Genomic DNA, 19469 nt, shown 5'->3' on the forward strand with positions numbered 1-19469 from the left:
TTGGGTCTGTCTAGGACAGGTGTACCAAAAATGAAAATGACCATCCTGATGCATCTTACTTGCTACTACTTGCGCATTTATTTGATTCGGACTTGTGTGCTGACTGACTTGTGAATATCAGGAATAATATTTTGAAATTGAAAAAAAAACGAAATAGCGGTTAGGGAATTGATTGTTTATTTTTGAAAAGAAAACAAATGCCCAAATACTGTCAAAACTCTGCCGAAATTTTAAGAAAATGAAAAAAAATGTCTTATTAGTTTGTTTTATTAAAAGCTAAGAAAAGAAAAGAAAAAGTCGTTGTTCTGTTTTTGTTTTTCAAAAATAAAAAATAGAAAAAATATATAGTTTGTCTTGCCATGAAAATGAAAATAAAAAAGAGTCTTATTTTTAAAATGGTTTTTTTTATTATTTATTTGCTTATGAAAATGCAAAAAAAAAAAAGTCTTTCATTATTTGTCGCAAATATATATATATATATATATATATATATATATATATATATATATATATATATATATATATATATATATATATATATATATAAATACGAAAAGTTTTTTTATTTCCAAAAGATATATATATCTTTATTTGTTGCAAAGAGTATTTGTCTTGCCAAGAAAATTTAAAATAAAATTCCAAAAAGATATGTCTTGCAAAAAATAATATAAATATCTTTATTTTCCATTGTTGATAAAAAAAATAATAAAAATGTTTTCTTTTAAGAAAAAAAAAATCCGAAAATATTTTGATTCTTCTTTCAAAATTGAAAAGAAAATTCAAAATTCAAAAAATATTTTTTAGAAGCATTTCTTTTATCAAAAGTAAAATTCCAAAAATATTTTTTTTTCTTTAGAATAAAAAAAAACAAATGGAAATTCGAAAAAAAAACTTCCTTTTACTTTTGAAATTCTCAAAGTTCAAATCAAAAGAAAAGGAATTTTTACAAGTTTTTCTTTCAAAAAGAAATCAATCAAAAAAATATATATACTTCCTTTGAGCATTTCTTTCACAGTTCCAATAAAATAAAATAAAAAATATATTAGTTCATTTACTTATTCACGAGACCCGAACTACGCGGGTTTGATTCTCACCGGATGTGAGATACGTAGGCAACCCTCATCGGGTCCAACCCCACCTTTTGCTAAAAAATCCAAAAACAAATAATAATAAAAAAACAAAAAAAAAATGTCAAGATTTTTAATTTTGTCATAAATAAGTCGGGTGATGTCCAACTTCCCCTTTTACAAAAAAAAATAGAAAAAATATATATGTCAAATTTCTAAGAAGTCGGGTGACGCTGTTTTATCAAGACATAGCCGAATGTTCCCGAAGGGGACACCGGAAAACTGACTTTGCATAAACAGCCACTTTTGGGTCATATTTAAGATTTGGTCCAGTTGACCCACACAGCCTTAAAAATCTTCGTCCCCGAGGCGTTGAAAGGCCGTGTTTGCAATATTGAGTTTTCTAAATTTGAAAAACGATAAAAAGAGTCATGAATAAGTCAGGTGATGTTGTTTTGTCATAAATAGCCGAATGTTCCCGAAAGGGATGCTGGAAGGCTGACTTTGCATAAACAGCCACCTTTGGGTCATTTTGAGATATGGACCCACACAGCCTTAAAAATCTTCGTCCCCGAGGCTCTGAAGGGTCGTGTTTGCAATACCAGGTTTTTATTATAATTTGAAAAGAAAAAAAAACAAAGAGTCGGCGGTCAGGTGAATACCGTTTGAATTTTTGTCATAATAAGCCGAGCCAGCTTCGGCCGCGTCTTAAATCGTTCTTGCCGAAATAGCCTTAGAGTATCTTTCAATTGTCAAAAGGTTATTTTCGTAAAAGAATGTACGAGTTTGTAAAGTGTCATAAAATAATCCTCCCGGCCTCAAAATTTATGTGAAATTTGGAAGGGGCCACATTTGCAGAAAATAACCATTGGGTTGCATTTGTCAAACGGGAAAAGGAACTGGCCGTTTGTTTTTGAGTTTGTAAGTATTTTGATTAGAGTATGCGGGTTGTTTGATTTTTAAGTTTGTAGGTCATCTTTAAACCTTCGAAACCCAATTTGTTTTATTATGAAAATTGATAAAGAAAAAATGTTTCATAGCTTTTACCTTACATTTTGTCCGAACTACGCGAGGCCTGATTCATGCGGGGGCATGATACGTAGGCAATCTCCATAAGATTCGACCACAACAAAAAAAAAAGAAAGTGAATAAATAAAAAAGGCACAAAGAATTAAAAAAATGGGGGTGGAATGAAGGGTTTCACGCGGGAGGATGCACGCGGTAGAAAAAAATCATGTTAGAAATGGTTAACTGCCTAAGAATATTGCGTTCCCCAACATGCAATTGCAATATCTGTTAAAACTTTAACGCTAACAAGTTTGTTGTTTGTCCAAATCCAAACAGTTAGTTGTTAAAGCGTACTGGCACCATACCATTATCAAACAAGATCAAAAGGGATTATACCAGAAAGCATGACTGGCTCAGAAAATAGTGTTGAGTCGGAAGGGACGGCACATCAGATGCTGAAGGAGGCGATGGCCAATATAGAAAAAATGAGATTGGAAATGCATGAAATGCAGCTAGCCATGGCTAAGGCGCAAAAGGGGCCCGAACCACTCGTCACTCCTACTTCCCCACCGGGACACACACCGGAATACCCTTTACCCGGCCCTTCAACGAGCTTCCCCGTTGCCCAATACTACCAAGGGGATACTTCCTATAATCCCCAAGCTCCACCACCCAAACAAAACCCTCCTCCGCCAATCGTCCCCGTCGTCGGGGCACCTCCGCCAGCCACGTTGCAAAGATCCTCCAGCGAGAGGTTGTTTCAGGCTCACAATACGCAATACTATCCCCCTGAGCCCACATTCCATGCCCCCGAACCACATGCCTACAATCTGCACTTGGAGGTATCGGCAGAGATTGAAAAGCCGGTTAAAGTCCTAGAACAAGAGGAGGTATTGAGAAAGTTCAAAAGCCTGGAGCAGTCCTTCAGGAACCTGCACGGATTGGGCAACCAGGTCAGTGTGGCCTACAAAGATCTATGCCCTTTTCCGGACGTCCAACTCCCGGCTGGGTTCAAGATGCCTAAGTTTGATTTATATGAAGGGCACGGTAACCCCATGACACATTTGCGGGGTTTCTGTAGCAAAATGAGAGGGGCAGGCGGTAAAGATGAACTGCTGATAGCCTATTTTGGCCAAAGTCTGAGCGGATCGGCACTCGAATGGTATACCAGGCAGGATTCCAGCAGATGGTACACTTGGGATGATCTGGCGCAGGCTTTCGCAGGTCATTTCCAATACAATCTCGAGATAGTCCCTGACCGTCTCACATTGTTGAGGACCGGGAAGAAGCCCGGGGAAAGTTTTCGTGAGTTCGGGTTCCGCTGGAGAGAGCAAGCAGCCAGAGTTGATCCTCCCATGAGAGAGGGAGAAATGGTGGACTACTTCTTGCAGACACTGGATCCAACTTACTTTGGTCACTTGGTGACGACGGTTGGGAAATCCTTCAATAAAGTAGTAAAGATAGGGGTCATGATAGAGAAGGGTCTGAGGTCTGACAAAATCCTGAATTACTCAGCACTCAAGGCAACGACCCAGGCTATTCAGAGCGACACGGGAGGTGCCCTGGGAAGGAGGAAGAAAGAAGAAATTGCCACGATTGAGGCAAGCAGTTGGTCCAGGTCTGGTAAACCATACTACAACCAACCCAGACCCCACAGACCAAACTACCCATACAGCCCACCTCAGCACCACTATTCACCTCAAGAACCACACTTCTCCGTGCACCAAGCCCAAACATATACTCGGCCTCCGGTTCGCCCGCAATGGCGCATGCCGGCTCCCCAGAACACACATACACCACCACAAAATACCTATCCACCGCCAAGAGCCTACAAGAACCCTCCAAGGGCAGGTTTCCGGGGAAATCAGGCTTTTAGAAATGAAAGAATCCAAAGAACATTCACTGAGTTGGGGGAAACTTATATTGTCGTGTTCCACAAATTAAGGCAGTTAGGTTTGTTGAGTCCTGTTGAGCCCAGATTGCCAAATCCCCTTCCCAAAAATATGGACCACTCGATAAGCTGTGAGTATTGTTCGGGGGCTCCCGGACATGATACCGAGAAGTGTTGGAAGTTGAAACATGCAGTACAGAATCTTATTGACACCAACAAGATTGAGGTTCAGACACCAGAGGCTGAAAGCAAAGATCCCTTATTTTGAAAGCAAAGATCAACAATTGAATGGCTACTCCTCTTCTTATACGAAGGGAGTCTTGGTAGTGGGCTCTGATTTTCTTTCTTGTTGTCTGGATTATTCCAGGGTTGTAATCCAGATTTTTGTTCTTGTGTTCGCCAAAGTGTGAAACCTTGTTATCCCGTATTTTAATAAAGTGAAAGTTTTTTTTTTCTCTCATCCCTTATTTTGTTTTAATTTTTCTTCTTATTTTTCTCTTCTGAACAGTTCTCTTTATACTGGTTCTAATGACATGGCATGCACGACGGATCTTCAACCTAGTCTAAAAAATTCAATTAGATTTCGAACTTATAGTACAAGATTGTGATGATAAGTAGGAATACGATAAGGATGAAGCCTTCGAAGAAATTAACAGAGAGTTGAGCCAATTTGAAAAAAAAGCCTAACTCAAATGACACGGAAGTCGTCAATCTAGGGGATGCGGATGACATCAGAGATAAGCGTCCATATGGAACCAAACATCAGGGAAGAACTAATCAAAGCACTTACTAAATTCAAAACATTTTGCATGGTCATACGACGACATGCCAGGTTGAAGCACCAATCTAGTGGTTCAAAAATTGCCCACTGACCCGGCATTTCCCCCCGTCAAGCAAAATTGAAGAAGTTCAAAACCGACGTGAGTGTGAAGATTAAGGAAGAAGTAACCAAACAGCTGAATGCTAAGGTTATTCAGGTCGCTCGATATCCTGATTGGTTGGCTAATCGGTGCCAGTGTGTTGATTATCGCAATCTAAACAGAGCAAGCCCAATGACGCTTTGTGATCAACAAATATCGAAGAGAAATGCGTCGACATGGCTATCAATTCTGACGCAGTTAAGAGATATTATGTATGATTGAAATTGTTGTTTGTTTGTACTTAGCATTTATCAGAGAATGAAATGACGGAGGCAATTCTTTCTTCTATCCAAACACTTTAACCTTTGCTTCCCCTTTTGAGCCTTATTTATTCTTTCATACCCCTCTTTTGGAATCAGTAATGAAAATGAAAGAAAAAGAAAAAAAGTAATGATAATAAGAACAAAAGAAAAGTCGCAAAAAAAAAAACAACAACAACAACAAGGGAAATGGGAACTACGTTGGACCTGATTCCTCAAAGAAGGAAACGTAGGCGCCTCACAGCTCGGTCATAGTGTAACAAAAAACAAAAATCCCCAAGCAAGCAAAACTGGGGCAGAAGTTGATTCCGAGAGTTGTAATGTTTTACCCATCAAAATTATTTTGAACCTCTTGTTACCCCTTTTCTTTTAACCATACACAAAAACCCATATTGATGTCCAAAAAAGACCTCCCGATCAGTATCCGAGAAGTGCTAAATCAACGCAAATGGAAGTCGGGAATAACACTTTGATCCCCAGCAAAGAAGAAGATCATAAGCTGGAAATGAATTGATAGCCGAAAGAATCCCCAGCAGAGAGAGTCATATCGGCAGCACTCCAATCCCCAACTAGGAAATAAAATGAGAGAGTCTTATCGGTGAAAACCTTCACAGGCACCATAAGGCGACGAAAGATGAGGGAAATAAAATGAGAGAGTCTTATCGGTGAAAACCTTCACAGGCACCATAAGGCGACGAAAGATGAGAGAAATAAAATGAGAGAGTCTTATCGGTGAAAACCTTCACAGGCACCATAAGGCGACGAAAGATGAGAAAGATAAAACGAGGAAGTCTTATTAGCGAAAACCCCTCGAAGGGCACTATGAGGTGAGAAGACAAGATTGGCGGAAAGAATCCGCATTTGGCAAAGAGTTGAGTGCCTGTTTATCCCCAGCAACATGAGGCCGTCCGAAAGGTTGATTGATACAAATAGACTGGGTTGATTAATCCGGAATGCGCAACATGATCGTTGGGATCGGTTATATCATTCAAATAAGTTCTCTTCTTTCCTTTTCCCCAGCATTTGTTCAGGAAGATTTCTTTTGTTTTTCTATTTTTGAAATCATCATTTTTTCATTTTTTTTGGTTTAAAGACTTTAGCTCCCCAGCAGTTTGTTTTTGAAAAGGATTTTCAGAGCTTACTACCAGTTGCCAAAATGATGCAAAGCAAAATGCGAATAGGACATGCCAAAGATAAGGCGATAAAGCGAAAAGAAGTTGGTCGCAAGACCAAATGTTGAATGGGTCTAGATCCCAAGGGGACTAAATTTCCAAGGGAAGTTGGAGAAAAACAGGAAAACAACAGTTGAGAAAATTGTGGATCTAATTCCAAGAGGGTCCCAAACAGATCATCAAGATGTAGGAGCATCCCTGACAGATTTTCGACCAAGTTCCAAGAGGGTCGTACAACACAGAGTGGGGAAGGAAAAAAAAGAGAGAAAAATTCATTCCCAGCAAAATAATCCCCAGCAAGTTTTGATAGCGTAATGAAGCACAGAGCGGGGAAGAGAGAAAGGAAAAAAAACCATCCCCAGCAGGAGTGGCACGACCACTCACCATGTGTTAAAACTAACAAATTTTCTTTGATTTGAAGCAGGAAAAGGAAATCTTGTTAATGGCGAAAAAATATGCCACAAGGAAAAGCACCAAAACTGGGGCAGAAAATTTTCTGCCATTTGTCGAAAATTTTCTCGGAGGAACGAGGAAATCAATTCAAGTCTTAAGAGATAGCAAGACAACATGATTCTAAGAAAAACAGTCGGAGGTAAGACAAATCCAAGTTTTTGAAGATGGGTTCATCCGCCCTCGAATAGGATATTTTGGGTTCATCCGCCCTCGAATAGGATATTTTGGGTTCATCCGCCCTCGAATAGGATATTTTGGGTTCATCCGCCCTCGAATAGGATATTTTGGGTTCATCCGCCCTTGAATAGGATATTTTGGGTTCATCCGCCCTCGAATAGGATATTTTGGGTTCATAGGATATTTTGGGTTCATCCGCCCTCGAATAGGATATTTTGGGTTCATCCGCCCTCGAATAGGATATTTTGGGTTCATCCGCCCTCGAATAGGGTATTTTGGGTTCATCCGCCCTCGAATAGGGTATTTTGGGTTCATCCGCCCTCGAATAGGATATTTTGGGTTCATCCGCCCTCGAATAGGATATTTTGGGTTCATCCGCCCTCGAATAGGATATTTTGGGTTCATCCGCCCTCGAATAGGATATTTTGGGTTCATCCGCCCTCGAATAGGATATTCTGGGTTCATCCGCACTCGAATAGGATATTCTGGGTTCATCCGCCCTCGAATAGGATATTCTGGGTTCATCCGCCCTCGAATAGGATATTCTGGGTTCATCCGCCCTCGAATAGGATATTCTGGGTTCATCCGCCCTCGAATAGGATATTCTGGGTTCATCCGCCCTCGAATAGGATATTCTGGGTTCATCCGCCCTCGAATAGGATATTCTGGGTTCATCCGCCCTCGAATAGGATATTCTGGGTTCATCCGCCCTCGAATAGGATATTTTGGGTTCATTCGCCCTCGAATAGGATTTTATTTTCTAAATTGTTGTTGAAGCCAGGCGCTCACCTGTATAACGAGAGGAATAATTTTTGTCTGTCCATTTCATATTTTAGGCGCCCACCTGTATAACAAGGGAATACATTCCACGCCTTTACCAATAGGAGACGCATTTCCTCCTAAATTCATTTTACCCATAGGAGATGCATTTCCTCCTAAGTTTACTTTTACCCATAGGAGACGCATTTCCTCCTAAGTTTAGTTTTACCCATAGGAGATGCATTTCCTCCTAAGTTTACTTTTACCCATAGGAGACGCATTTCCTCCTAAGTTTAGTTTTACCCATAGGAGATGCATTTCCTCCTAAGTTTAGTTTTACCCATAGGAGACACATTTCCTCCTAAAGTTTAGTTTTACCCACAGGAGATGCATTTCCTCCTAAAGTTTATTTTATCCATAGGAGAGATATTTCCTCCTAAGTTTAGTTTTACCCATAGGAGAGGCATTTCCTCCTAAGTTAGTATTGAAGTTGGGAGCCCGCCCATATAACAGAGGCATACATTTCTGTCCTTTCATTCTGTTCTAGGTCGCCCACCAGTAAAATGCGGGAATACTTTCTGTTCTAGGTCGCCCACCAGTAAAATGCGGGAATACATTCTGTTCTAGGTCGCCCACCAGTAAAATGCGGGAATACATTCATGTTCTAGGTCGCCCACCAGTATAATGCGGGAATACATTCAGTCTTTTTCATTACAAGCGTTGAAGTTGGGAGCCCGCCCATATAATAGAGGCATACATTTCAAGATCAAGTCAGAAAACAATAAAATAGAGGGTTACAACAAGAATCCCCAGCAGGAAACAATAAAAATCCCCAGCACCGGGAAACAGAAGGTTGCAACAAGATGTCCCAGCACAAATTCAGGCGCATGAGTTAAAAGGAAGAAAGGACGCGTCTTGAAAGAAGCAGCTGGTGAACATTAAATCATGCCCAGCATAACAAGTCTGATGAAGAAAGTCGTACCCACCAGAGGAACCGCCGAAAAGCTTGATGAAGAAAGCCATGTCCCCAGCGGACCGAGCAAAATGATGAAAACTGGTATTCAGAAAAGCAAAGGGCCAGTATCATTCCAAAATTCAAGGAAGAAAAGCACCGAAGGAAACACAAGCCGACAAGAAAGCAAGGCAACAAGAAAAAATTTTAGTCTAGCCTAGCTTCTTGTTTTCTTTTAAGCACGGTGTAACAAGGAGATCGGTAAGCAGTGATAACAGCATGCAACAGCAGTAACATCGCAGTCCCACGGTAGTCCCAGCTACCAAAAACTTCCTGAACTACATTGACCTGATTCCTGTTTAGCCCAGGATATGTAGGAAACCTTTGAAGCAAAGGTTCGGTCAAATCTTTTTCAAAAAAAAAAATGCTTCACACGGAGTACTCGGATGGGCAAAAATCGCTCGCTTTATCTTTGCACGAAAACCCTTCGTGTCTCCGGGCAAAGAGGGGCAGCTGTAAGCACGTGATTTTTGCCCTATATGAGAATTACTCCCAAAAAATTCAAAAATAATAATTTTTCTTGGTGTGCAATTTTTGTGATATTTTGTGTAACTATTTGTATGTTTGTCTATGCATGTTTATTTGATTAATAAAAAATACAAAATATGTCGCATTTTTGCATGTAGGATTTAATTCTACAATTGTTAGTAATTAAATTTGTTTACAAAAATTAAAACTTACAAAAATAGGCATCTTTTGCATTTTTAGCATTTAATGTCCAAATGAACAATTTTATGCTTAATTATTACTTAATTGTGCGTTAATTATTATTGGAAGTTAATTTGCGCTTTTATAACTTAATTTAGTTCTTAATAATAATTTAAGTACTTTTATAATTTAGTTTTAGAAAAATAAAAGAAGAAAAGAGAACAAAAATACAAAGAAAAATCGGATTGGGCCACTTCTTCAATTTCAAACCACAGGCCCAAATAATTGCCCAACTTTCCCCATGACCCGGTCTACTTCAAACCGGGTCGACCCGGTCCGCTCCATTAACCCAACACCCCTTCTTCATTTTTGTCCAACACAAAACAAAACCAAAAAAGTAAATAAAAAATAAAAGGTGAATTATATATAAAAAATCCGAAAATATTTTATTTTATTTTATTTTTATTTTTATTTTTATTTTTTAAAAAAAATATATAATAATTTCGGGAATGATTTAAAAAAAATAAGAAAAAGGGAAGTATTGAATAAAAAAAATATAAAAGTAAAAATAGGTGAAATTCTCTTCTTCTTTTTTAAAAAAGTAAAAGAATGTAGAAAATTTTAAAAAAATAAAAAGTTTTGTGGAAATTTTTAAAAAATTTAAAAGTAAAAGAAGGTTGGAATTAAAAAATAAATATAAATGTATCTGAAAATTTAAAAAATTTAAAGTAATTGAAAGTAGCATTTTTAAAAGAAAAAGAAAAGATAGTGGTTTGTTTTTTAAAGAAAAGTTAAATAAAGTGAGATTCTCTTTTAAAAAAATAAAAAGTGGAATTTTAAATAAGATAAAGTAATTAAAGTTGGAATTTTAAAAATAAAAGTAAATAAAGGTGAGATTTCTTTTTCTAAAAAATAAAAGCAATTTGTAAGTGGGATTTCTTTTAATTAAAAAAATAATAAAATAATAAAAAACAAATCTGAAAATTTCGAAAATTTTGCTATAAATAGAAGAGAAAATTTAAGAAGAAGGTGGGAAAAAAAGAGGGGGCGGAGTGAGAAGTATACACCCGATATACATTCTGGATACACTTAATATACAGGGGCAGAATTCATTTTGGAGAGTTTTGAAGTTGAAAAAGAATAGTTACTGCTTCATTGCCTCGCTTAAGATCTGAAATAGTCAGAACCTTCCTACCTTTTACTTCTTCTCTATACTTGGAGTCGTTTATAGTCTCCTGGGTTTTCTGTTATTCCTACTGTACTGGTTTGCGGTGTTGCTGAATCTGATGTTGCTGTGTTATTACTGCTGCTGACTTCTCCTTCTTTTGTTCTTGTACTGCTGTTTCCAGGTACACATTTGTACAATCTCGGCTTGAAGCAAAAATGAAATATTAATCAGGCTTTGTTCCTGTTGAATTCCTCCTATTTAGATTTGTGGTTGAATATAATTTTCTTTTCTTTGTATAAAAATGTAGTTGATTGATTAAATTAGTAACGATGTCACATATGTATAACTTCTTCATCTAATCATGTTAGTTTAAATTAATCAAAGAATAGTTAATCTGTTTTGATATTATGGTGTGTCAATCTCACGTTTTAGTATTATTGAATAATAGAATATAGAATGAAAGCAGTTTTTCTTTGTACAAACTCGGTCGCAATTTTCCATTCGCATTAGCCGTAAACTAATAATTAATAAGTTACGTTTTTAGCATGTAATTAATTAAGAGATTTTCTTTTATTTTAGAGACGAACTTAATAGGAAAATATAGTCACTGTAGGTTTATCCTTTTAAATAAAAATGAGACGAGCCTCGACAAACAAAAATGCACAAGCTGCGGGGCCCTCTAAATGTATATATTAAAATACTTAGAATTCGGGACAGGCCGTTTAGCGAATTTTACGGCCTTCCCAAAATAACAATACGCTAGTTGCTTTAGGCGCACCTTTAATAATTTAACCTTCTTAAACACGGGTGCACATTGATGTGACCCAAATCCAAATCTCAATAGAGTCAAAATGTGTCGACGACCACGGATACATTGATTGTAACGCGGTTCGGGATATATTTTCGCAATGTTGCAATTCCTTGTAGAAAATAATAATAACAATTATGAAAGCGGTAAAAAGTTAAAATTTGCACATAAGTTCATATTTGTATAAAATCAGATAATCAAGCCGAATATAACAGTTGAGCGACCGTGCTAGAACCACGAAATTCGGGAATGCCTAACACCTTCTCCCGGGTTAACAGAATTCCTTATCCGGATTTCTGGTACGCAGACTGTAATATGGAGTCATTCTTTTCCTCGATTCGGGATTAAAATTGGTGACTTGGGACACCCTAAAACTCCCAAGTGGCGACTCTGAAATAAACAAACCAATCCCGTTTTGATTGTCCTTTAATTGGAAAAAAATCCCTTGTACCCTCTCGGGTACGGAAAAAGGAGGTGTGACAATCCTTGGGCATTATTCATCAAAGTACCTGCACCTATACACCTCAGCAAAATGGAGTTGCTGAGAGGAGGCACAGGACTATATTAGAAATGGCCAGAGCTTTGAGGTTTCAAGCTGATGTGCCTTTGAAATTCTGGGGAGATTGTGTATCTACAGCTGTTTACTTGCTCAACAGACTTCCTTCAAGAGTTATTGGTGGCAACTCACCCTTTGAGATGCTTTATTTACATGCTCCCAACCTCACTCATCTCAGAGTATTTGGTTGTTTGTGCTATGTAACTTCACCCAAAGAGCTGGACAAATTTGCTTCCCGAGCAGTACCTGGTGCATTTCTAGGATATTCCTCAACTCAGAAGGGATATAAGGTCTATGATCTTCACTCAAGAACCTTCCTTGTAAGCAGAAATGTGGTGTTTAAAGAAGACATATTTCCATTCAAATGCTCACAAAGCTCTGGCACACCTATGTTCCCTGTTCTAGATCTTCTTCCTGCAGTTACTGAAGTTCATCATGCACCTCTATCCTATGATACACCTATGAGAACACAAACTGACACATATCCAACTGCATACACCCTTCAGAGGAACCTCTCTCCTTAGTTCCTTCTCTTCTTTCTTCTCCTTTGACAGAAGAACACAATACCTCAGAGGACCCTCAGGCTCCCTCTGTGAGTCTGAGAAGATCATCAAGACCTAGCAAAACTCCTTTGTGGTTGCAAGATTATGTGACTCCTGCTTCCTCTCACACCTGGCTGTATCCTATCTCCTCACATGTATCCTACAATTATCTCAAACCTGCTCACCTTCATGCCCTATCCTCCTACTCATCTATTACTGAACCACAGTCATTTAATGAAGCAGCCTCAGATCCCAAGTGGATTGCAGCTATGAAACTTGAAATAGCTGCTCTAGAAGCCAATCATACATGGAGCATTGTGGACCTGCCTGCTGGAAAAGACCCTATTGGATGCAAATGGATTTTTAAGATAAAGTTCAAGGCTTCAGGAGAAGTTGAGAGATACAAGGCAAGACTGGTGGCCAAGGGCTATAGTCAGAAAGAAGGCCTTGACTACTCAGAAACCTTTTCTCCTGTAGCCAAGATGGTTACTGTGAGGTCCATCATTGCCTTAGCAGCTGCTAAACAGTGGGTTATCTATCAAATGGATGTGCACAATGCCTTCCTCAATGGTGACCTAGTGGAGGATGTCTACATGCAGATACCTGATGGGTTTACAAGACAGGGGGAGTCTTACAAGGTCTGCAAACTACACAAGGCCTTGAATGGGCTCAAACAGGCCCCAAGACAATGGAACAAGAAATTAACATAAGCATTACTACACATGGGCTTTCAACAGAGCTACTTTGACTACTCTATGTTTACTAAACACAATGGCAGTGATCTAGTTATTGTGCTGGTGTATGTAGATGATCTACTGATCACAGGCAACAATATGATGCTATTAAATCAGACAAAAACTGATTTGCAGAAGAATTTCAAGATGAAAGATCTAGGTGAGCTAAAGTTCTTTCTGGGCATTGAAGTTGCTAGATCAAAAGAGGGTATAGTTATGTCTCAAAGGAAATATGCCTTGGAGCTTATCTCTGAGTCAGGTCTAGGGGGAGCCAAGCCAGGAACACCTCTAGAAGTGAATCAAAAGCTAACATCTTAGGAGTATGACAAAGCTATAACAGGCATAGGAAGCTTAGAAGAATCAGACGTTGCACTCAAGAATCCAGGCAGCTATCAAAGGCTTGTAGGGAGATTACTCTACTTAACTATGACTAGACCAGACATAGCATTTGTGGTTCAAGTCCTGAGTCACTATATGCACCGCCCAAAAGTCTCTCATATGGAAGCAGCTTTGAGGGTAGTGAGGTACATAAAAGGAGCTCCTGGGCTAGGACTCTTCATGCCAGCACAGAATGCAAATGAGTTATCTGCATACTGTGACTCTGACTGGGGCTCTTGCCTACAAACTAGGAGGTCAGTCACAGGTTACATAGTGAAGTTTGGAGATGATTTGATCTCATGGAAATCGAAGAAGCAGGAGACTGTCTCCAGAAGTTCTGCAAAAGCTGAGTTTAGGAGCATGGCAGCATGTACTGCAGAAATAGTATGGTTAAATGGGCTGTTCAAAGAGCTTGGAGTTCATCTAAACTCACCTGTAAAGCTTATGTGTGATAGCAAGGCTGCAATTCAAATTGCAGCAAATCCCATTTTCCACGAAAGAACTAAACATATTGACATAGACTGTCATTTTGTTCGAGAAAGGATAGTGCAAGGGGTACTGAAGACTCAGCATGTATCAACTAAGGAACAGCTAGCAGACTTACTAACAAAAGGCTTGGGCAAGGCCCAACATGACTATCTTCTGAACAAGCTCGGAGTGAAGAATCTCTTCAAGCCTTCAGCTTGAGGGGGAGTGTTGAGAGAAGTGGAGTTAGTAAACTATGGTTAGCTAGCTATAGTTAGTTAAATCTAATTAATGTGGTTAGTTAGGAAGTAAGTGTATGTTAAAGTGTACAAATACACAATAGGAGCTAATGTACAAAGAGACTTTCATTTTTTTCCTTCAATAGAACGGTTAATCCCTTTCTCTTCTTAGCCTTCTCTCTAAGCTGACCTTCGTTCTGAGAACTTCCACAACTATGAAAGCTAACAGTTTACTACACAAAAACTCCCAAATTTAAACAAGGTTCAATTCCCTTAATTCCTTTTCTTTGTTCATTCTTTATCTTTTTTTCTCTTTTGATTTTAAAAATTAAAAATCCTAAACATACTAAATAAAATCCTAAATTAGATTCAAAATATATTTGTAAAATTATCCCTAACTTATTTCCTACTAACTTATCACTAAATAATTAAGACTAAAGACTAAAAATGCAAACAACCAATGTATTTCGTAATTTTTGTTTAATAATACAATTAATAAACGACTTAAATCCTAATAATGCAAATAAAAACCTAAAATGTTATGCAACGAAGAATTAAATAATTTTTGGTATTTTCATGACATTAAAATATTAAGAGTGCACAAAATGCAATTAAATACAAACAATTAACAAAAAATTCCTACAAATTCTATAAAACTTAAAAGCAATTAAGAAAAACCTATTTGTGAATTTTTGTAGGAATATTTTAATCGGACAAAAATTATGTGCTCACAAATATAACAAGGGCTCAGATTTAAAGCAAATTACAATGCAAAATGAAACAATAGTAACGTATGGATTACAATGTAATATACAGTTAATTCTAAAAAAGATAGATTATTTCACGTACAAATTAAATCAATCACATCTTGCAGCCACTATATAAGTATATATATCTGGTACACAATATATAATATATGCAGGCACACCTCTCTCTCTCTCTCTCTCTCTCTCTCTCTCTCTCTCTCTCTCTCTCTCTCTCTCTCTCTCTCTCTATATATATATATATATATATATATATATATATATATATATATATATATATATATATATATATATACGCGTATTTCACAATTTTAACTATTTAAGAGGTCATTTCGTTATTTCTTTAGAAGAAATTATAGATATATACTACGAACTTAATAGTTAATATTTACCCACACCGAGTTATCACTAGCAATGAGGATAAATCTACATGTAATTGTCTATGTATATATAATAAAATAACCTTAGATACTTAAAACCACCATGTCTCTGTATGGTTGATTCTTATTGGAATTAAAACTAGGGCGCTCTACCACTTTATGGTAAATTAAATAAATGAGTAACACCATTCAAAAATATAAAACTTATAAGGCACAAAAGAATGAAATAGCGGGACAAATATAAAACAAACTGATAATATTATAAATTACTTCACCCTTACGACAACACACTGGACTGATCACTTATATAGCTATTGTTTGAACTCATTGAATTCCTAGTAACACGAACTATAACTAATGACCATTATATGATGACACAAAAGACACACACATCGGATAACTCAAATGAAAATGAACTTAGACGCTTATAATCAAGCTTTTAATAATTAAGCATGATAGGTCTTGAAGTCCCAGGATTTCCTGTATTGACAGTCGAACTACTAAGCAACTACTGAAAAAATAGATCCACTAGCCCTGTTAGCAAAAGGCGCACCAAAATTGTGTCCTGAAACCCTATTTTGAAATGGAAAAGAATCATAGGAACCATATGAAGATCTTGCCCTGGCACCAATAGAAGCCAAGGCACTTCCAAAGGTGAGAAATGGGAATGCATTACTAGTCACCATTTGTTGATTTTGTGCCTCTCTTTCAACCTTTTTCTTTATGCATCCTTCAGTTGTTGCAGTTGAAAAAAGTTAAGTTCTTCAATTGGTGCTTCCCACTAATGACCGTTATCTCTCTTCCTTGCTTATAGGGCTTCTCCGCGATTTTTTTCCATTTGGAGAATCCCCTCAATGTTCGTGAGCTCCATGTTGAGATCACGAACACTAGCATTTCGATGAGCCACAATGAGCTGGCTATGGCCATTATTTGGTTGAGAGTTCCTTGTGAGAAACCTATCCACTATTGAATCCACACAAGGGTGGCCAAATGAGTAAACTTTCTTGCCCGGGGAAAATACCACAAGGGCTATTTCAGCACCACATAGTGTACAAAGTTCACTAGCCTTCTTGAAGAGACCAGCACGACGCTTAGAGAAAGTCACTTGCAAATTACTCTCGTTCTGCATCTTCACCATATCAACCTTTTGGCGACCCTTTGCCATGGGTAATTAAACACTCGAGATTTGAGAAACAAAGAAATTGGTGATTTTGAGTCTCAACACCAAGAGCTTTATGTAAGAAACTGTGATTTTTCATTCTCATTGTAATTGTTTTAGATAAATGAATTCAAATAACTTGGCAGTCTAGAAACTTATGTTCTTTCTCTTTTTGAAGGATTTGAACCAAACCCATTTTGAATCAAGAAAAATCAAAAAGCTCTAACTCTACCCAAATCCCTAATTTTCCACCCTTAATCATATATTTTAGGCCTAGAAATTCATTAGATGTTGATGAAAAAGGAAGAAAACGAGTTGGAGATTACTTACCCAAGAAGTTTTGGTGAAAAAGTGCTTCAAGGATCGCCTAAGAGCTTTGGAGAAGAAGAAGTTTTGAAAAATTTTGAGAAATCTCGTTTGCCTTCTGTTTTTGAAACTTTAAAATAACTGGGCGATTTAATGCTACGCGTTCGCAATAGATCTCTCGCATTCGCGATGGGTCAGGCTTTTTGGCCTTCACGTTCGCGTTAAGGGGCTCGCGATCGTGAAGCTATAGCTTCTCGAGCCCTCGCGTTCGCATCCTTAAGGTCGCGTTCGCGTAAGGTTTTCTACCCTTTCCCCCTGCCCAGGCCACTTGGCCTTCGCGTTCACGTGGCCAGGAACGTGTTCGTGAAGGTATAGCCCCCCGCTGCCTCGCGTTCGCGACCTGGTCTACGCGTTAGCGTAGAAGGAAGTTTCCTTCGGCAATATTTTACTCATCGCATTCGCGAAGGTCCTCCCGCGAACGCGAAGAAGGACATACCAGAACTGACTGCAATTTTTATAAGCCTAAAACCATTCCGAAACACTCCCGAGCCCTCAGGGCTCCTAACCAAACACGTGTACTAACTCAACAACATCATACGAACTTATCCGTGCGATCTAAATAACCTCAAAAACAATGAACCAAATCTCAAAATCAAGAGTTTTTTCTTAAACTTCATCAAGTTGCAAATTTAGAACTTTAAGTCCGAATCACGTCAAACGGCGTCCGTTTTTAACCAAATTTTACAGGAAGTATTTCAAACATATATAAGACCTGTACCGGGCTCCAGAACAAAAATACGGGTCTGATACCATCACTTTCTAATCAGATTTCATTTCCAATTTTCTAAAACATTTCCAGAAAATAATTTTCTAAAAAAATTCATTTCTCGGGCTTGGGACCTCGGAATTCGATTCCGAGCATACGCCCACGTCCCATATTTTCCTATGAACCCTCTGGGGCCGTCAAATCACGGGTCCGGACCCGTTTGCCCAAAATGTTGACCAAAGTCAAATTTATTCATTTTAACATCAAAACTTAGCATTTTTCACAGAATTTCGTATTTAAGTTTCCGGCTACGCGCCCGGACTGCGCAGGCAAATCGAGGCGACTCTAAATGAATTTTTCAAGGCCTCAAAATCACAGAATTTGATAAGAAAACAGGTGATGACCCTTTGGGTCGTCACAAAACCGGATTATATTTGCAGCGACCGCTTAGTCCTTTTTATAAGGCATAGTTGGGTGTGTATTTGTACGATAAAAAACCCACAAAAAATCACAAAACCTAATTTTATTAGGGGTGTGTGTTTTTTCCCCTATTGAAACCCATTTTGGTTATGGGTCAAATCACATTAAGGGAGAAATGGATCTAAAGTGGTTATGGTCCATTTAAGCTTATGTGACATTTATTTTTGGATTTTTCTCATTAAATTTTATGCCATGTCATATTTATGGTAGGGGCTAGAGCCAAAATGACTTTTAAGTGACAATGTGAAAGTTTAGTTACTTTTAAATGATAAAAAATAGTTGAGTGACTTTAGTGAAATTGAAACATAGTTGAGTAACCATAAGTGAAATTAACCTCACTTTATAGTAGATGAGCAATCATATTATAAATGTGACTAATTGGGGTATATGAATTGATGCTTTATGCACAAGGATAAAATGTTGGGATTAGTAAAAAAAATTCATTTATAGTTTGTCCTGTTATGATATTTGGATCTAGAAGATAATGAGTCCACATGCTCGATAAATTCTTTCTTTGCCTAAATTTTCTACCTTGTTATGTCCTCAACTCCTCATCCCTTACCTCCACTTCGCAGCCCTGTTATATCCTTGATTCCCTGCTATACTCTACCGAATAAGAGGAGAAACATATATAATCTAAAATGATATCCAGAAAATTACTGTTATGTCCAATTTGTGAGAGATTCCACAATTTCATATCCTCAAAATTTTAACACAATGAGTTCATATCCTTGCACCAAATGCCCAATTGCTGTTAGAAACTCCACAACTCAATTCCCTCATCCAAGAACACCAACATCTAGGAATAAAAAAGCTTCTTATCCTTTCAGTAAAACTAAATCACTCATCTCCCAGATTTCAATCTCTAGTAGCTGCTCATCTTTCAGTCACCGAAGTAAAGCAGATACTCTCAACCAATGTCTAGCCGAAACAAGAACCTATAATGCTATTCCTGAAGACAAATATCCCACTATGTCAGAAATTATGGAAGCATCAAGAGCCCAAAATCTTGATCTTCAGCTTCAAAAATTATGACCTTTTTTTTAGAATAACAGCTAGGAGCTTAAAAACCCAAAGGGAGCTTGGGAAATCTGAGGGTTTGATAAGGGTGTGGTTTCAAGGTAAGATTCTACACTTGGATTCCATAAGACTAAAAAGAGAGACTTTGGGGAAAAAAGAACTTTTCAACCTAATTTACCTTATCAAACCAAAAACCGACTTTAATTTCAGTTCAAGAACTTTCATAGCAGTCAACACTGGCCGAAGAAAATATGGAGTAACTAATTTCAGAAGGAGCATAAGATTCTGGCATTACATTTCCTTTTGAAGATTACATTTACTCTTCGCTAATTACAAG

The 19469-nt window shown here is 37.8% G+C and overlaps 1 pseudogene; it reads right to left on the minus strand.

The window, feature by feature from the left end:
- Positions 1–15901: 15901 nt before the first annotated feature.
- LOC107816319 (agamous-like MADS-box protein AGL62) lies at positions 15902–16566 on the minus strand (annotated as a pseudogene).
- Positions 16567–19469: the final 2903 nt, after the last annotated feature.

The sequence above is a fragment of the Nicotiana tabacum genome, chromosome 7 (assembly GCF_000715075.1).
Source record: "Nicotiana tabacum cultivar K326 chromosome 7, ASM71507v2, whole genome shotgun sequence".
NCBI lineage: Eukaryota > Viridiplantae > Streptophyta > Magnoliopsida > Solanales > Solanaceae > Nicotiana > Nicotiana tabacum.